Below are 17,372 nucleotides of genomic sequence, written 5' to 3' on the forward strand. Positions count from 1 at the left end.
AGCCTATCCACCATCTATAAGGCGCAAGTCAGGACTGTGATGGAATACTCCCCCCTTGCCTAATAGGTGCAGCTCCAACAACACTCAAGCAGCTTGACACCATCTAGGACGAAGCAACGTGCTTGACTGTCACTATACCAACAAGCATCCACTCCCTCCAGCACCGATGCTCAGTAGCAGCTGTGTGTACTATCAACAAGATGCAATAGAGAAATTCACCAAAGATGCTCAGAGAGCACCTTCCAAAGCCACATAGAAGGACAAGGGCAGTAGATGCATGGGAACACCACCACCTTCAAGCTCCCCTCCCCTCCAAGCCACTCACCATCCTGACTTGAAAATATATTGCTGTTCCTTTACTGTTGCTGGGTCAAAATCCTGGAATTCCCTCCCTAATGATATTGTGGGTCAACCCACAGGAGGTGGATTGCAGTGGCTCAAGAAAGCAGCTCACCAACACTTTCTCAAGGACAACTGGGGACGGGCAATAAATGCTGGCCAGCCAGTGATGCCCACATCCCACAAAAATGAATAAAAGAAAAGCTGCTGAAGGGCATGGAACTGATCTCCTCTCACCTTCTACTGTATGCTTTTGCAAACATGCTTTTATATGCAATGCTGCCTTTCTTGGATGATGAGGGGTGGGAAGTGGGTGCATTGTATCAGTAATACAGCACTTAGAATCTCCCACTGTATTTGTGTAACGTGGCTTGCGCTTATTACATCAGAATCAGGTCCACTTTGTCAAAAGTCCAGAATCTGCACAATCACCTGTCTGGATTTTGCTGCTGTAATAAAAGAGAAACAGCTAATAGACATTTTGTTACTGCCCAGATTGTCAGAGTCCTCCACATTCCACTGGTTACTGAGAGACAAGTATTCTCTTAAATAACTCACATGACTGAGGATGAACATTGATTTAATGCTTTGACCAGGGCCATCATGGAGCAGGCTACATGCCTCCTAAAGGTGAAGTTCTGATATTTGGATCAATTTTTTTTTGGGGGGTGCAGCAGAGAGAGGTGGCCTCACAGTACACTTTGGGCAGAATGCGCTGCATATTCCTTGCATGCTATGCTCTGTACAACTGGAGCAGGCAAAGAGGGGTGTTATGGACACTGAAGAGCTGGGAGATAAGCAGCAGGCTTCTGACAAGGAAATTAGGCTATTGAGCAGAAAGAACATGACCTTCAGTCCTATCGCATGCTGCAGTATCAGGCACAACAAACTAGACAGGACTTAACTGATAGCCACCTCCAATAGATATGAGCTGGGTGCAGCAATCACTCTTTGTAAATTTGTTGTTGCTCAAGAGGCTGCCCCTGTTTACTTCCAGGAGCAAATGCAGCATTTTCTTAATTTGTTTTTTTTCTTGCTTTTCCTGTTGATTAATAAAACAGTTAACTTTTGCAACTTTTTGAACTGTATGGTGATCCCACATTGAACACGGACAAGATGTTGGGCTTTAGGGGAAGAGTAACACTCCCTTAGACCTGGATCTAAAACACTACGGAACTAAGGACGGGTAGTCAGGATAGCTCGGCTGTTGTAAGTGCAGTTTCAGTGATGGTCAATCATGATGTAAATCAGCAATATATTTACAAATATGAGCTGCTATTTCTGACATAGAGTCACCACTAATATCTATGTGCCCACAGAACTGAGTGGCAAATAATTGCATGAGATAACTCGCTCAAGAAACCCTTCATGAAACTCCCTAAAACTGACAATCTGCGGAGTTTTGATAAAGTTCTGTCCAGTGAAGTCATTCCATAGTGATTATGAACTATGTGAACTTTTTAAAACCCAACTGTACCTATTTCAATGACATGGAAAGTTTTAAAAGCTTTTACAGTGAGATTAACAGCATAAAAAGATCATTCCTCTTCAGTTCAATTATTTCTAACAGATTGCAGTAAGATGATCTTCAAGAGTGTACTCACTGGAGAAGTTTAGAGTCATTAGAAATAATTTCTCAACTTTCACTTTTAACTGAAAATTTATAGCCTTCAGAAGCTGGGGCTGCTACCTGGTCTGGGAATGTTGAAGAATAATTGATAAAGATTGATTACTTTGATTAGCTAACAGTTATTATTATACTTACCAGTTTGAGGGGAGTAACAAAATGATTACTGACTGTTTCCCTTTTATCACAATAGCAAAATCCAGGTGAACAAGTGTTGCATATTCTGTAACATCAATTTACAGTAGCAATACAAAGTCAAACTGAATTTTAAGTTTTCACCATCAAAAGATAGATAGAAAGACAATTTGGTGGACGTTATCAGAAGCTGGGCTAATTAAATTAATCCACTCATAATTATACAAGGTATTATAACATCAGCAAGTCATAATGTAAGACAATGAGATTTTATCCAAAATGACAAAGATCCAAGCCCAAATTCTTCAACCACACCACCCTCTAGTGTCTTATTTCAGAACAACACAATAGCAAACATGCATGAGAAACATAAACAAACACTAACTTGTGTAGCTTCTCACTGTTTTGAGTATTCAATTAATTTTCTATGCAGTGTATTGTTTTAGAATTATCAACGTGATTATCAATCTTAAAAGTTCATTTCAAAGACTCCTGTTCCACTTGGCCCACAAGCTGTGACGGTTATCACCTACCCATTAAGCAGTTGCCAGGTTTCCTGAGGTTCAGAAAAAAACAGCTGGACAAAGTAATGTTAGCTTAAATTATAGGGTTAATCTGTTGTTAAAATATTTAAATTGCCAACCCGCCTCCTTAGGAGATGGTTGACTTCCCATCTCATAACCCGGCTCTGTTCTACCTAGAATAGTGTGTTGATGGTAGCTTAGGGTGGGTTGAGAATGTTAAAATTTTGACCTTTAACCCGACCAATCAGGAATGGATTTTTGCACATGCATGGACACGAAAACTTGCGATCAGTTTCATGAGAGGTGGTGAACACCTACAGTTGTGTCATCAAAACAACTACAAGTCCACACAATTCTTTCTTATCACTCAGTAATATGTTACCATGTTAGGTAGGACAATACTTAGACTTATGTTTTATTGAATAAAATGTACAAGAATGAAACCACCGTGAGTGGTTCCTCAGAGTGATTCCCACCACCATGAATTGCACTTTAAATTTTTCATATTATTATTTTAGTTTATAACATGAAAAAGCACAAGTAGTTAATTTATTAATAAGGCAATTTAATTATTCTGGAAAAGAGTTTCAATTGTTATATTTAAAGTATATTCAAAAATAATGGAAATCTAAGAGTCTTAATATTGAAACTTGGATGAACTCTTTGTTTCTGACTCACTTTATGATGTATTTGACTGTATTTCTGATTCAATTTGATTGTATCACTCTGGTTAACAGGAACAAGTTTGTCAGGAACAAAAACAGAAGTTGCTGGAAAAGCTCAGCAGGTCTGGCAGCATCTGTGAAAAAAAATCAGAGTTAACATTTCGGGTCTGGTGACCCTTCCTCAGAACTTCACAGATGCTGCCAGACCTGCTGAGCTTTTCCAGCAACTTCTGTTTTTGTTCCTGATTTGCAGCATCCGCAGTTCTTTCAGTTTTTATCCAAATTTATCGGGACCTTGGATTGAATTAGGTATCATGCCAATATCCAGCAATGCCAAGACATGCTAAGTATATAAATGAAACTTTGGGGCTCTTGTGTTACAGTGGTAGTGTCCTGAGATGCAAGATCCAAATTTAAGTCTCATCTGCTCACGAAGTGTTTCATAACACACTTAAACATTTTGATTAAAAATGATATATAAATCAAATTTATGTACTTATGCACTTAGAATTTTAGAACAGGCTTTAGTTCAGATAAGTGCAGAATACTTTAACTTATGATCAAGAAACAAGGTGTACTTTTATGATTTCTAATCCTAAATTGCTTCACCTCAGGTTGAAAACAATGCACTCTGGCAGCCAGACACATAAGTGCATAATGAACAGACTATTAAGGAATTAACTACAACTTGTGCAATAAGTCACAATGAAATCGTGGTAGTTAGTTGCTTCTGACTCATACTGTCCTTGCCTTGAAGTTGATTAGGTACTCGGGATATGCCCCAAGGTCAGAAAAAACAACAAAAATAGTCGGATTATCCAAATTATTCACTGCACAGTCACAAAGGTCCGTTGGATCTTTTTCTTTATTTACTGGTATTGGCTCCAGCATATCGTTTCGTCCTTTGCATTGCTTCCCAGTAATCACTCGTGCTTTATAAATGTATTGGTATCCATTAGGATCAAGTTTTGCATATGTGATTGACATGAATATGAGGATTCCAAGGCAAAGTAAGTTCCTTTTCCATATGAAGTGCCTGGCAAGTATGAAAAGGATACTATTAGGCAATTGCTTGAATCGATAATCTGCTGTATTGCGCCACTGTTAAGAACACATGAAAATTCAAAGGGCTACAATAGATAGGAAATCTGTAACTTGAAAATACCAGGTGAGTTCAGAATGCACAGGATAAAGGGATGAAGTATATTGTCAAAGAATACATGGAAACAGAAAGGAGAATTAAATGTGAAGAACTGGAAATAAAGTTGTGTCAATTGATTTTTGATGTGAATACATGTGCACTACTAGATACATTATAAGGGCTAATAGTATTTTTGGCTTCAATCATTAGAAGATAAAGCCCAGAATAAGGACCAACTATGAATCTGTACAGCTCATTATTATATTTTATGTGCTTAATTAAAGGAAAGACAGCAGACCCATAGAGGATTGAAAATGAAAATGCATGTTGAGAAAATGGTTAAATGTGATCCTGGGCTTTATACATACAGCAAAGACGTTATGATGAACCTTTATAAAATTCTTGTAGAGACATAACTGAAGTACTGTGTTCAATTTTGTATACCTCACTTTACAAAGGATGTGAAATATTACATGTGAGTACATGAAGAAAAGATTTATGAGAAAGATTCTTGGGGTGAAGAACTTCAGTTTTGTGGATAGATTGCAGAATCTGGGGTTATTCTTCTTAAAAAAGAGACGATTGAGAGGAAGTTTAATTAAGGCGTTCACAACCGGGCGGTGGGGGGGAGGTGGTGGTGGTATAGGCAGACAAATTGCAGATAAACTATTCACATATGTGGGAGGGTTTAGTGATGTGCCGAATAGTTCGGCTTTTTAAGATGCTTTCTGAGTACAGTGGAGGCATATGCATATAAACACCGGGGCAGAAAATATTTCAGGTTATGTGGAGAGGGTAGGAGAACTGTAGGCCTGCAAGCAGCGGTGTGCCCGCGAGGATTGGTGCTGGGGTCACAGTTGTTCATCATTAATATAAATGATTGAGAGGCGAATATAGGAGGAATGCTAATAAGTTTGCAGAAGACACCAAAACTAGTGGTGTAGGGGACAGCAAAGAACATTATCTAAGAGTACAATGGGATCTTGATCAATTGGGCCAGTGGGCCAAGGAATAGCAGATGGTGTTTAATTTTGATAAATGCAAGGTGTTGCATTTTGGTAAGACAAACCAGGGCATGACTCACACATTAATGGTAGGACCCTGTGGAGTGTTGTCTAACAGGGATACCTAGGGGTTACAGGGAGATGAGGAAGGTGTTTGGCACACTTGTCTTCATTGGTCAGAGCGCTGAGTAACAGGATTTGGGATGTAATGTTACAGCTGTACAAGACATTGGTAAGGCTATATTTGGAGTATTGCATACAATTCTGGTCTGCTATAGGAAGAATATTATTAAACTAGAAAAGGTACAAAAAAGATTTACAAGGATATTGCCAAGACTGAAGGATTTGTGTTATAAGGAGAGGCTGGATAGGCTGGGATCACTTTTCCCTGGAGCATCGGAGGCTGAGAGGTGATTTTAAAGAAGTTTATAAATCATGAAGGGTATAGATAAGTTGAATGGCCAAGGTCTTTTCCTGAGGGTAGAGGAGCCCAAAACTGGAGGGTATAGGGTTAAGGTGAGAGGGAAAAGATTTAAAAAGGACCTGAGAGATAATGTTTTCACACAGAGCGTGATGCATGTATGGAATGAGCTGCCAGAGGAAGTGGTAGAGGCTGGTACAATTACAACACTTAAAAGGCATTTGGACATGTACATGGACAGGAAAGTTATAGAGGGATATGGGCCAAATGCAGTCAAATGGGACTAGTTCAGTTTTTGGAAACCTGTCGGCATGGACGAGTTGGACCGAAGGGTCTGTTTCCGTGTTGTATGACTGTATGACTCTCTGACTTTTTAATGCCTTGTCATGGAGTAGTTCAAACAGCAACCATGGAATCTTCAAAGGAAAGAGTAAACACACACTTAAATCTTAAAACGTGACCTGGTCATGTGGAAAGAAAAGGGCAGTGGGATCATTTTGGATTAAAACATACATCTTTCCCAATGCTATTTTCTGTCCCACTCTGACCTATCTTCTGTGTCCTACGTTATTCCAATGAAACTCAAGGAACATCGTCTCATCATTTAATAAGGTACTTTGTAGCCTTCCAGATTCAGCATTAAGTGCAAATATTTCAAATCAAGACCTCTGCCCCAATTTTTTGACAGCTTTTAGTGACGAGTCTGCTTTTCTCATTTACCTGCCCTCTAGAATCTATTTGATTCTTGTCCCATTCCATCCGCTCTGCATCACATGATAATCCCTTAATCATTTAATGTTCCCTGCCTTCTATCCAATAACAGACCTTCCCTTTTGTTCATCCTAGTTTCCCTCTTTCTCTGTTTCTGTACTTACTTCTAACTTGTTACGGTGCTACCTTTCTCCATTTCTGATGAATGTTCATTAACCAGACACATTAGATGCAATTTTAATCTTGTGCATCTGAGTGTATTTAGAATGCACCAGAATCAGGCCTGCTGCAACTCTCCACAAATACTGCCTGACTTCAGTGTTTCTTGCCTTTTCTGTATTTATTTCAGATTTCCAGCATCAACTGTGTTTTATTTGATACATTGCCATTACTTATCCAGGGATGCCCAATTTGATAGCGTCCAATTAGTTAATTTCATTGTTTCCTCTGATGTATTTGTTGAGACATCTACCAAAACCTAAATTGACAGCCACATTTTTGACCCCTGACTTATCCCCTGTGGATTCCAGCTAAAATTTTGTCTTTATGTTTCAGATGCACCAATGATCACAGATATAGGCAGCTCACTGCACTCTATGCATTCTGAAATCCATGTTTAATGATAAGGACCGCCACATACATGCTCATTGCCTCTTTCTACAGCAGTACTGACTCACTCTATCACAAAGCTGTACAATTTTAACACAACAGTTACGATCCTTTTCAAACATGCCCTGATGCAAAGCCTATCATGCTGCAACAAGTCACAAAGTAAAGATATTCATTCTTCTCTTCCAGAGTGATTCACTTTATCAAAAATTCACCCTTGGGAGGTTACAAAGCAAACCCTTGAATGAATTTTTTCAGCTTTCTCTGCTCTAATGGAAATGCCTCCAGAATCACACGTCTCTCCTGATTCCTGCAGAATCTAATTCCTGGCATCATCCCATTGAATTTAAACTTTGAGTTATCCCCAATGCGTCAACATCATATTTCTGTGCTTTTTGGCATTAACGACTCATAGCTAACCATGACTAGGTGGCAGAGTCATTTCTCCCATCCTATTTGTCATCTTGAAAATTTTTAACAAGATCTCAGAACAGCTGTTAAGTTCCTTCATGTGAAAAAGATAAGTCATCCCATCACACTGTTTGCTGGTTTTCTTTATCAGACTATCTTTGCCCTAAATATTCTATCAGATGTTTTTGTTCTTCTATTTTCTCAGGTTCTTACCATTTCTCCCACAAAAGCTTCTGTTGAAGCCAGTTTTGTTCACTTTCTGGGCAATTTCCTTTGTGGTTCCATGGTAAAGGATCTGCTCAACATTCAGTCCAGGATTCTTTTTTCTGCAGTTTTTTTCCTGTCAGAATAACTTTCCCAAAGCTTGCGATCCTGAATCCTTTCAATCTACATGAAACACATATACAGTATTAGTTGTTAAATTAAAAATAAATTCACAGACAATTGCAACTAACATTATTTAGTAAAACATATTTTGCATTTGAAAAGGCAAGGATTAATTAGGAATAGTCAACATGGCTTTGTGCATGGGAAATCATGTGTCATTAACTTGATAGAGTTTTTTGAAGAAGTAACAAAGAGGAGTAATGAAGGCAGAGTGGTGGATATGATCTACATGGACTTCGGTAAGATGTTTGACAAGGTTCCACATGGTAGGCTGGTTAGCAAGGTTAGATCACATGGAATACAAGGAGAATTAGCCATTTGGATACAGAATTGGCTTGAAATTAGGAGACAGAGGGTGGCGGTGGAGGGCTGCTTTTCAGACTGGAGGACTGTGACCAGTGATTTGCCAAAACGATCAGTGCTTTTTGTCATTTGGGTGTGAACATTGGAAACATGGTTAGTAAGTTTGCAGATGACACCATAATTGGTGGTGTAGTGGACAGCCAAGAAGTTACCCCAGTGTACAGCGGGATCTTGATCAGATGGGCCAATGGGCTGAGGAGTGGCAGACGGAGTTTAATTTAGATAAATGTGATGTGTTGCATTTTGGAAAGGCAAATCAGGGCAGGACGTATATACTTAATAGTAAGATCCTGGGGAGTGGTGCTGAAAAAGAGACCTTGGAGAACAAGTCTATAGTTCCTTGAAAGTAGAGTCACAGGTAGATTGGATAGTGAAAAAGGCATTTGGTAAGCTTGCCTTTATTGGTCAGTATAGGAGTTAGGAGGTCATGTTGTGGCTGTACAGAATGTTGGTTAGGCCACACTTGGAATACAGCGATCAATTCTGGTCTCGCTGCTATAGAAAGGATGTTGTGAAACTGAAAGAATTCAGAAAAGATTTACAAGGTTTTTGCCAGGGTTGGAGGGTTTGAGCTATAGGGAGAGGCTGAATAGGCTGGGGCTATTTTCTCAAGAGCGTCATAGACTGAGGGGTGACCTTATGCAAGTTTATAAAATCATGAGAGGCATGGATAAGGTGAATAGCCAAGGTACTTTTCACAGCATAGGGGATAGTCCAAAACTACAGGGCACAGGTTTAAGGTGAGAGGGCAAAGATTGAAAAGGGAGCTAAGGGGGCAACATTTTCACACAGAGGGTGGTGCGTGTATGGAATAAGCTGCCAGAAGACGTGGTGGAGGTTGGTACAATTACAACATTTAAGAGGCATTTGAATGAGTACATGAATTGTAAGGGTTTAGAGGGATATGAGCCAAATGGTGGCAAATGGGACTAGATTAATTTAGAATATCTGTTCGACATGGATGAGTTGGACCAAAGGGTCTATTTCTGAGCTATGACTCTTGTACATAATAATACTGAGTCTCACAAAACATTACAAAGATGATCTTTTTGGACCATAAATCTGGAAAAGAGATTGAATTGATCAATCAGAGTGGGATTTGACAATAGGTTAGAACTGAATTCCATTGGAATTAATTTACAAACTACAGTGGAGTAATTTTCTAGTAGAGAGGAAGTGGTTTTCTCAGAGATGACTATTGACAAAGACATAGATGAAGTATCATGGAAATAGATAAGAAAGGGAAGGCTCTGGGTTTGTGCTATGGCGGGAGAAGTCATAGAATTGTAGTGCCCAAAGACACATTTTTGGCCATTGTGTTCGCTTTTGTCATCAAGCACCCATTTACTCTAACCCCATTTCCCAGCATCTGGCCTCGAGCCTTTTATCAACGGCATTGTAAGTGTTCATCTAAATGCTACACAAATGTTGTAACGGTTTCCACTTCTACAACCATTTCAGCCAGTAGGTTCCAGAAGCTCACCACTTTTTAGGTGAAAGAATGTATCCTTAAATCCTTTCTAAACCTTTATCTTAAATCTATGCCCCTGGTAATTGTTCATGCTATTAAGGGAACATTCTATTCCTATTGACTCCATCTATACTTTCTCTGCTCAAAAGAAAACAACCCCAGCCTACACAATCTCCCTTCTTAGCTGAAATGCTCTAGCCTAAGAAACATCTAGGTGAATCACCTCTGCACCTTTTCCAGTGTGTAGCAATTGTAACAAGGTCAGCTAGGCAGACCTCATAGAATAAGAGTTCTCTGACAGAGCTGTTAATCTGGTCAAACCAGGGAGCCATGGATAATAGATATAAACAGGACCGTCAGTCAGAAAACTGGCTCTGAGAGAGCTGTGTCAGTGTCAAGTGCTCTCCACATGTAAATAAAAGGTAACTTGGTGACGGGATACTCTATGGAATTATTTCAGTGGAAATGAAAGAAAAGCACACTCTTGAAGAAATTCACCCACAACAATCGTATTTGAGTTGGACTAAACATTTCTGGCATCATGCCATTGTTTGGGAAGCTTTAGTCATTCGATCCTGCTGGCAAGGTCTAGACCAGAATGTGGAAAGAATGCATTATTTTTTCATGGGCAAATGACATTGGCGCAGATAAAAAGCAATGAGCAATTCTCTGGACAGCTTGTGGACCCACAGTTTTCTAAGTTATTAGAAGCCTAACTTTCTCTGAGGCACCAGATAATGAAATCTTTTAAGGGTTGACAGATTTAGCCTCAAGCCTCCTCTAATTCCGAGACATTATCGTTTTTACTTGACAGTTTGAGAACCAGGGGTATCCGTATCGGGATCGGACCTAAATTGAGTAAGAGAACTCATAGGCCGGTATACAGGAGAGTGCATACCTTGGAAAGTCCATCTATATCTAGTTTGGAACAATTAAATTGGTTAGCAATATCCAAATCAGAACCAATCAAAATAAACATCTGGTTAAATGGTCATCTGGTTCTAATGATGGGCAATACCAGCACTGCCATTTCAGTGATTGCAGAACCAGTCATTACCAAACTTCACTCTGGACTCCAACGCTTAAGTTGGCACAAGAGTTTGTCAAGAGTGAGAAACTATACCAGGGAACCCGGGGCAGCACGGCAGCTCAGTAGTTAGCACTGCTGACTCACAGTGCCAGGGACCCAGGTTCGATCCTACCCTTGGGCAACTGTCTGTGTGGAGTTTGTACATTCTCCCTATGTCTACGTGGGTTTTGTCTGGGTGCTTCGGTTTTCTGCCACTGTCCAAAGATATTCGGGTTAGGTGGATTTGCCATGCTAAATTGCCCATTGTGTTTAGGGATGCACAGGTTAGGTGAGTTAGCCATAGGAAATGCGGGATTAGAGGATAGGGTGGAGGAGTGGGTCTGGATGGAATGCTGTTTGGAGGATTGGTGTGAATTCAAAGGGCCGAATAGCCTGCTTCCACACTGTAGGGATTCAATAACTTTAACCTTTACCAATTGAGGGCAAAACTTCAGTTCTGGTCTCTTATGAGAAGCAGCTGGTTCAGTCAACACTGATTGTTGTAAAGGGCTCAGGACAAAGCTTGTTGGAACGAAATTGGTTTGAGAAAGATTTACCTGGATTGGCTCAACATTTTTTGATTAGAAAATGGCTGCTTGAGTGAAGTTCTAGGAACTATCAAAGAAGACAAGGCCACCTTGCATGTTGACCGGGAAGCAACTTCACAATTCTGCAAGGTCCATCCAGTGATATTTGCCTTAAGGGCAAAAGTAGAGGCAGAAATCAGAAGACTGGAAAGCAAAGAAATCATCAAAACAGCCCAGATTGTGTAATGGGCAGCACTGGTCATACAATTTGTGAAACCCAACAGGTCAGTTTGCCTTTGTCGGGATCTTAAACAAATGGTAAACAGCTTTTCGCAGCTGGATAAATCCAAAGTCCCTCATATAGAGGACTTACATGCAAAACTGGCAGGGGGGCTGTCCTTCACGACACTGGACATGAGCTATGCATAATTGCAATTGTGGTTAGATGAGGATTCCCAGAAGAATGCCACAATTACCACCTTAAGGGTTTGTACAAATATATGAGACTGCCATGTGGGGTATCGTCAGCCAGTGTACTTTTTTCAGTGAACAATGGAAAACATTTTGCAAGGTCTACTCCAAGTCTCCATTTATCTAGATGAAACATAGAAACATAGAAGATAGGAGCAGGAGGAGGCCATTCAGCCCTTTGAGCCTGATCCACCATTCATAAAGATCATGGCTGATCATCGAACTCAATAGCCTAATCCTGCTTTCTCCCCATCACCTTTGATCCCATTCACCCAAAGTGCTATATCTGGTCGCCTCTTGAATACTTTCAATGTTTTGGCATCAACCACTTCCTGTGATAATGAATTTCACGGGCTCACCCTTCTTTGGGTGAAGAAATGTCTCCTCATCTCCATCCTAAATGGTCTACCCTGAATCCTCAGACTGTGACCCCTGGTTCTGGACACACCCACCATCGGGAACATCCTCCCTGCATCTACCCTGTCTGATCCTGTTAGAATTTTATAAATCTCTGAGATTCCCCCTCATTCGTCTGATCTCCAGCAAAAACAATCCTAAACTAGTCAATCTCTCCTCATACATCAGTCATTGATTTACCCACTCATCCAGCCCGCCCAGATTATGCTGAAGGATCTCTGCATCCTTGTCACAGCTCACCCTCTCATCCAACTTGGTATCATTTGCAAACTTTGAGATGTTACACTTTGTTCCCTCATCCAAATCATTAATATATATTACGTATAGATGGGGTCCCAGCAACAATCCCTGTGACACTCCATTAGTTACTGCCTGGCAATTTGAAAAAGACCCATTAATTCGTACTCTTTGTTTCCTCTCTGCCAACCAGTCTTCTATCCATTTCAATACACTTCCCCCAATTCCATGTACTTTAACCTTGCACAATAACCTCTTACGTGGGACTTTGTCAAACGCTTTCTGAAAGTCCAAATATACCACATTGACCGGCTCTCCCTTGTCAACTCTACTAGTTACATCTTCATAGAATTCCAACAGATTTGTCAAGCATGATTTCCCCTTCTATAATCCATGCTGACTCTGTCTGATCCTGCCACTGCTTTCTAAATGCTCTGCTATTAAATCCTTGATAATGGATTTGAGAATTTTCCCCATTATCGATGTTAGGCTTACTTGTCTAAAATTCCGTGCTAATAACAGGGAAGACCAATAAGGGACATTCAGACAATTTGGATATAGTCTTTAGACATTTCTCCCAGATGGACATATATCTTAGAAGGGAAAAATGTGTGTTCTAGGCACCCCAAGTGACCTATTTGGACTACAGGCTGATTTACACCCATTCAAAAATAAAGTGAGGGCGATCAAAGGTGACCCTGCTTCCACGTCAGTACCAAAGCTTAGGTCTTTTCTCGGTCTGGTGAATTATTACAGGAAGTTCATACATAACCTGGCCTCTATCTTGGCACCGTTGCATCAACACTTAAAAAAGGGTCAGCCTTGGAAATGGCTGCATAGCTGAACCAAAGCTTTCAGGGAAGTGAAGAAACAGCTACCATCCACTAAGATATTGGCACACTATGATTCCAAGTGAGATCTGGCATTGATATGCAATGCCTCCCCGTGGTAATATTAATTCATAGATGGCCCAATGGAGAGGAATGCATCCAGGGCTTTGGCTAATGAGAACAAGAAGGAAGGTTTGGCAGTCATATTTGGAGTCAGGAAGTTCCACTAATACCTTTACAGACATATATTTGTAGTAATAAAGGACCACAAACCCCTGCTAGATCTACTTACAGAGGGCAAGGCAGTGCCACCCACAACTTCAGGTTGAATTCATTGATGGGCTCTAATGCTAATTGCATATAATTACAAGTTGGAACACCATCAGGGAGGACAAGTAACAAATGTAGATGCATTGAGCAATGTCCCGCTGGCAGAAACACTGCTACTGGAAGAGTCTTTTCTCGGCACATTTCCAGTATCAGCTGGCAAGATCAGACTTTGGACACAGAAAGATCCAGTCCTGGCAAAACTGAAACTGGTGGTAATGAGGGAATCCAAATGGCCACTACAACCAGACTGAAAATGTTTTTGGACCCAGAGAGACTGGAACACAGCAGAGGACGGCATATTATTATGTGATTGTCCCAAACAAAGGCTACCACCAGATACTGGCTGAACTCCACCAGGGTCATCCAGGGGTTTCAAAAATGAAGATGTTGGTGAGAAGTTATGTTTGGTGGACAGCACCGGATGCAGACATAGTTACAATGGTGGGGTAGTGCCCAGAGTGCCAACAAGAACAAAAATTACCACCAGCAGCTCCCCCACACTCATGGGAATGACTGGGTAATCCTTGGACTTGGCTACACGTCAAAAATGCAGGTCCTTTCATGGGCTCATATTTCTTAGTCATTGTAGATGCCCACTCAAAGTGGCTGGATGTGCATAGCGTTCATTCGTCAAACACTGGTGACGATAGAAAAACTGTGCACATCTTTGCAATACATAGACTCCCGGAAATGTTGGTCACAGATAACAGACCATCATTTACCAGCAGTGAATTTGAATATTTCCTAAAGTCAGATGGTATTCATCATATCAGGACAGATCTGTGCCATTCTTCATCCAATGGTCTGGCAGAAAGAGCAGTCCAAACTTTGAAGGCAGGCTTAAAGGAACAGCCAATAGCTTCACTAGACAACAAACTGTTCTTCAAGTGTCCTATGTTGGTACACGGTGGGAACTGTGGCCCTCATTCAGGTGGCAGTCCTCCCCATAGGAACTAACAGTCAATATCCGTACTTCGCAACTCAATGCTGCTGGTTCTTTTTAAAAATATATTTATTCGTTGATGGGACGTGGGTGTCACTGGCTAGGCAGCATTTATTGCCTATCCCTAATTGCCCAGAGGGCAGTTAACATTCAACTACATTGCTGTGGGTCTGGAGTCATATATAGGCCAGACTAAGTGAGGATGGCAAATTTCCTTCCCTGAAGGACATTAGTGAACCAGATTGTTTCTCCTGACAATCAGCAATGGTTCCATGGGCATCATTAAACTCTGATTTCCAGGTTATTATTGAATTCAAATTCTACCATCTGTCAAAGTGGGATTCAAACCCAGAGCACTGACCAATCCCCACCACTCCCTACCTGCATTCACTTATCACCATCCCACTTACCTTCCGCAGCCCCACCCCCCTCTCTATTTATTTCTGAGCTCCCTTCCTCCTCCCTATTTCTGAAGAAGGGTCCCGACCCAAACGTCAACTTTCCTGCTCCTCTGATGCTACCTGGCCTGCTGTGTTCCTCCAGCTCCGCACTGTGTTATGTCTGACTCCAGCATCTGCAGTTCTTGCTATCTCCCCAGAACATTACCTAGGTCTCACTAGGCTGTTGCCTATTCCTACTGCAGAAGGCGGCTGAATAGGAACGTAGTTGCCCCCAGAAGGTGAACTGGAGTTTCCTGGTGGGGAAGGATCCCAGAGCCCTGAAGGGATTGGTGATCAGGTTATTCAATTAGTTAGCAGAATGAATATAATAGTTGGGAGGTTATGATAGAGGACATTGCTTAGGCCACAGCAGAGCAAGGTGTGCAGTTATGGTCACCACACCATAGGAAGAAAGTAATTGCACTGTGAAGTAACTCCACATAGGCTGGTAACCCCTCACCTATTTACCCCTTATTTACATGTGAAGAGTCCTTGATATTGATCCAGCTCCTTCAGAGCCAGGTCTTGGAGTGAACACAATCTCTGACACTCCTGTTTATATCTGTCAGTGAGGCTGTTAATCTGGTCCAATCAAGGAACTCATATTCTATTAGGTCTACCTGGCTAATCTCGTTGCAATCACTACACTAGTAAAAATCCACAGGTTGCCCACCCTCTGAGTGAAGAAATATTTTCTTGCGGCCTAAATGGCCTACCCCATATTCTGAGACTGTGACCCCAGGGGGAAACATCCTCCCTGCATCTAATCTGCATCATACTTCTGTGCTGTTTCCTGAAACACAAAGCTGAGGATAATGAAGAGCTTGAGATACTATGATGCCATCACTGGAAACAGAATATAAATGCATGATGTACAGGCAGAGATCAGATTTTGAATTTACCGTAGATAAGGAAAGGAATAGACATAAAACTAGAATCCAAGACAAATTACATCTATTCTTAAATGGTAGGTAACTATTTTTAACAAATTTTCTTGACTAACATCTGACACCTTCATCTTTCGTAGAATACTCAGTAGGTTGTTTTACAAAATAAACTTGAGTGCTCAGCAATATCATATGAAATCCAATTTTAGTGAGCATCCACACCATGGCTATGTCAATGATTAAGTTCTGACAGGATTTCTTGAAAGTTTCTGAGACGTCTTTGTACTCTGTTGTACTTGACTGAAGAGGAACTATTAACACCTCTTGATTTTTCATGTTCGCCCAGTTTGGTGGGAGTTCCACTACCACTGGAACATAAAATAGACACAAGTGCAAAACAGAATTTACCTCAAGGTTTCACTTAGCAATTCAGTTTAATTTGCATACTTACTTCAATCCTGTCAACAATATTAAATAAAACAACACAGTAAAAACAATTCAGTTGTAACTCTACTTGCGGCGACAGAAACATCTGGGGTGTTGCCTTCTAAACATTGAAAATTTCCAGATATCCATCTGATATTTCAATCTTTGTTACTTAAGCCTGACTACTTCCATTCAATTGACAGTATTTTTGAGGCCACAATGCAGCAGCATCACTGTGCACTGAACTATCTCACAGTTTGTACACAACCTTATGCCTTCAGTCCCAAACTTAACTCTGATGAATGTACAATAAATTTGAATGAAGAAAATCTTCACTGTTGTAACAGTTTAATGTCCACACTCTCTTCCAGCATAGCAAAGGTTCTCCTTCTATTACATCACCCATAAGAGATGATCTGTCACTGAGCTGGATTTGTTTTAACAATACAGCAAAAGTTTGTTATCAGACTTTTGAATGGACCTCTTTAACATTAATGTTGATCTCTCTCTGCACCTTCTTGGCAACTCTAACATTGTATCCTGCACTCTGTTCTGTTACTCAGATGCACTTGTGTAGTACAATCTGCCTGTAAAGTACTAAGACATCTCTAGGGGCACAATCTTCCATACTGGAGTATGGGTTCAGTGATGAGCCTGGAGGCAACCCTGTAAGGTAATGGTGGGAGACCTGATTTCCTGCCTGTCCCACCAGAAGATGTGGGATATTTCTCACACATTCAGAAGGGATGCTCACTTCCATGACGTTTACCACAGCATGAGGACAGTACTTGTAGTTATAGTTGAAAATGTGGGTATCTAAAAATCTACATGATAATGCATGTCTATTTTGGTTTCAAAAGGTAATGTTTGGATTGAAAAACAAGCATGTTCAAATGTCTGTTCTCATCAGCTGTGGCCATGTGACCTTTACCCCCTAACCCCACACACACACACACACACACACACACACACACACACAGAGCAATG

At 40.8% G+C, this 17,372-nt stretch overlaps 1 pseudogene; it reads right to left on the reverse strand.

The window, feature by feature from the left end:
* Positions 1–4,025: 4,025 nt before the first annotated feature.
* LOC125483529 overlaps positions 4,026–17,372 on the reverse strand; it is a 65,222-nt pseudogene continuing 51,875 nt past the window's right edge.

Source organism: Rhincodon typus, chromosome 7 (assembly GCF_021869965.1).
Source record: "Rhincodon typus isolate 14 chromosome 7, sRhiTyp1.1, whole genome shotgun sequence".
Taxonomy (NCBI): domain Eukaryota; kingdom Metazoa; phylum Chordata; class Chondrichthyes; order Orectolobiformes; family Rhincodontidae; genus Rhincodon; species Rhincodon typus.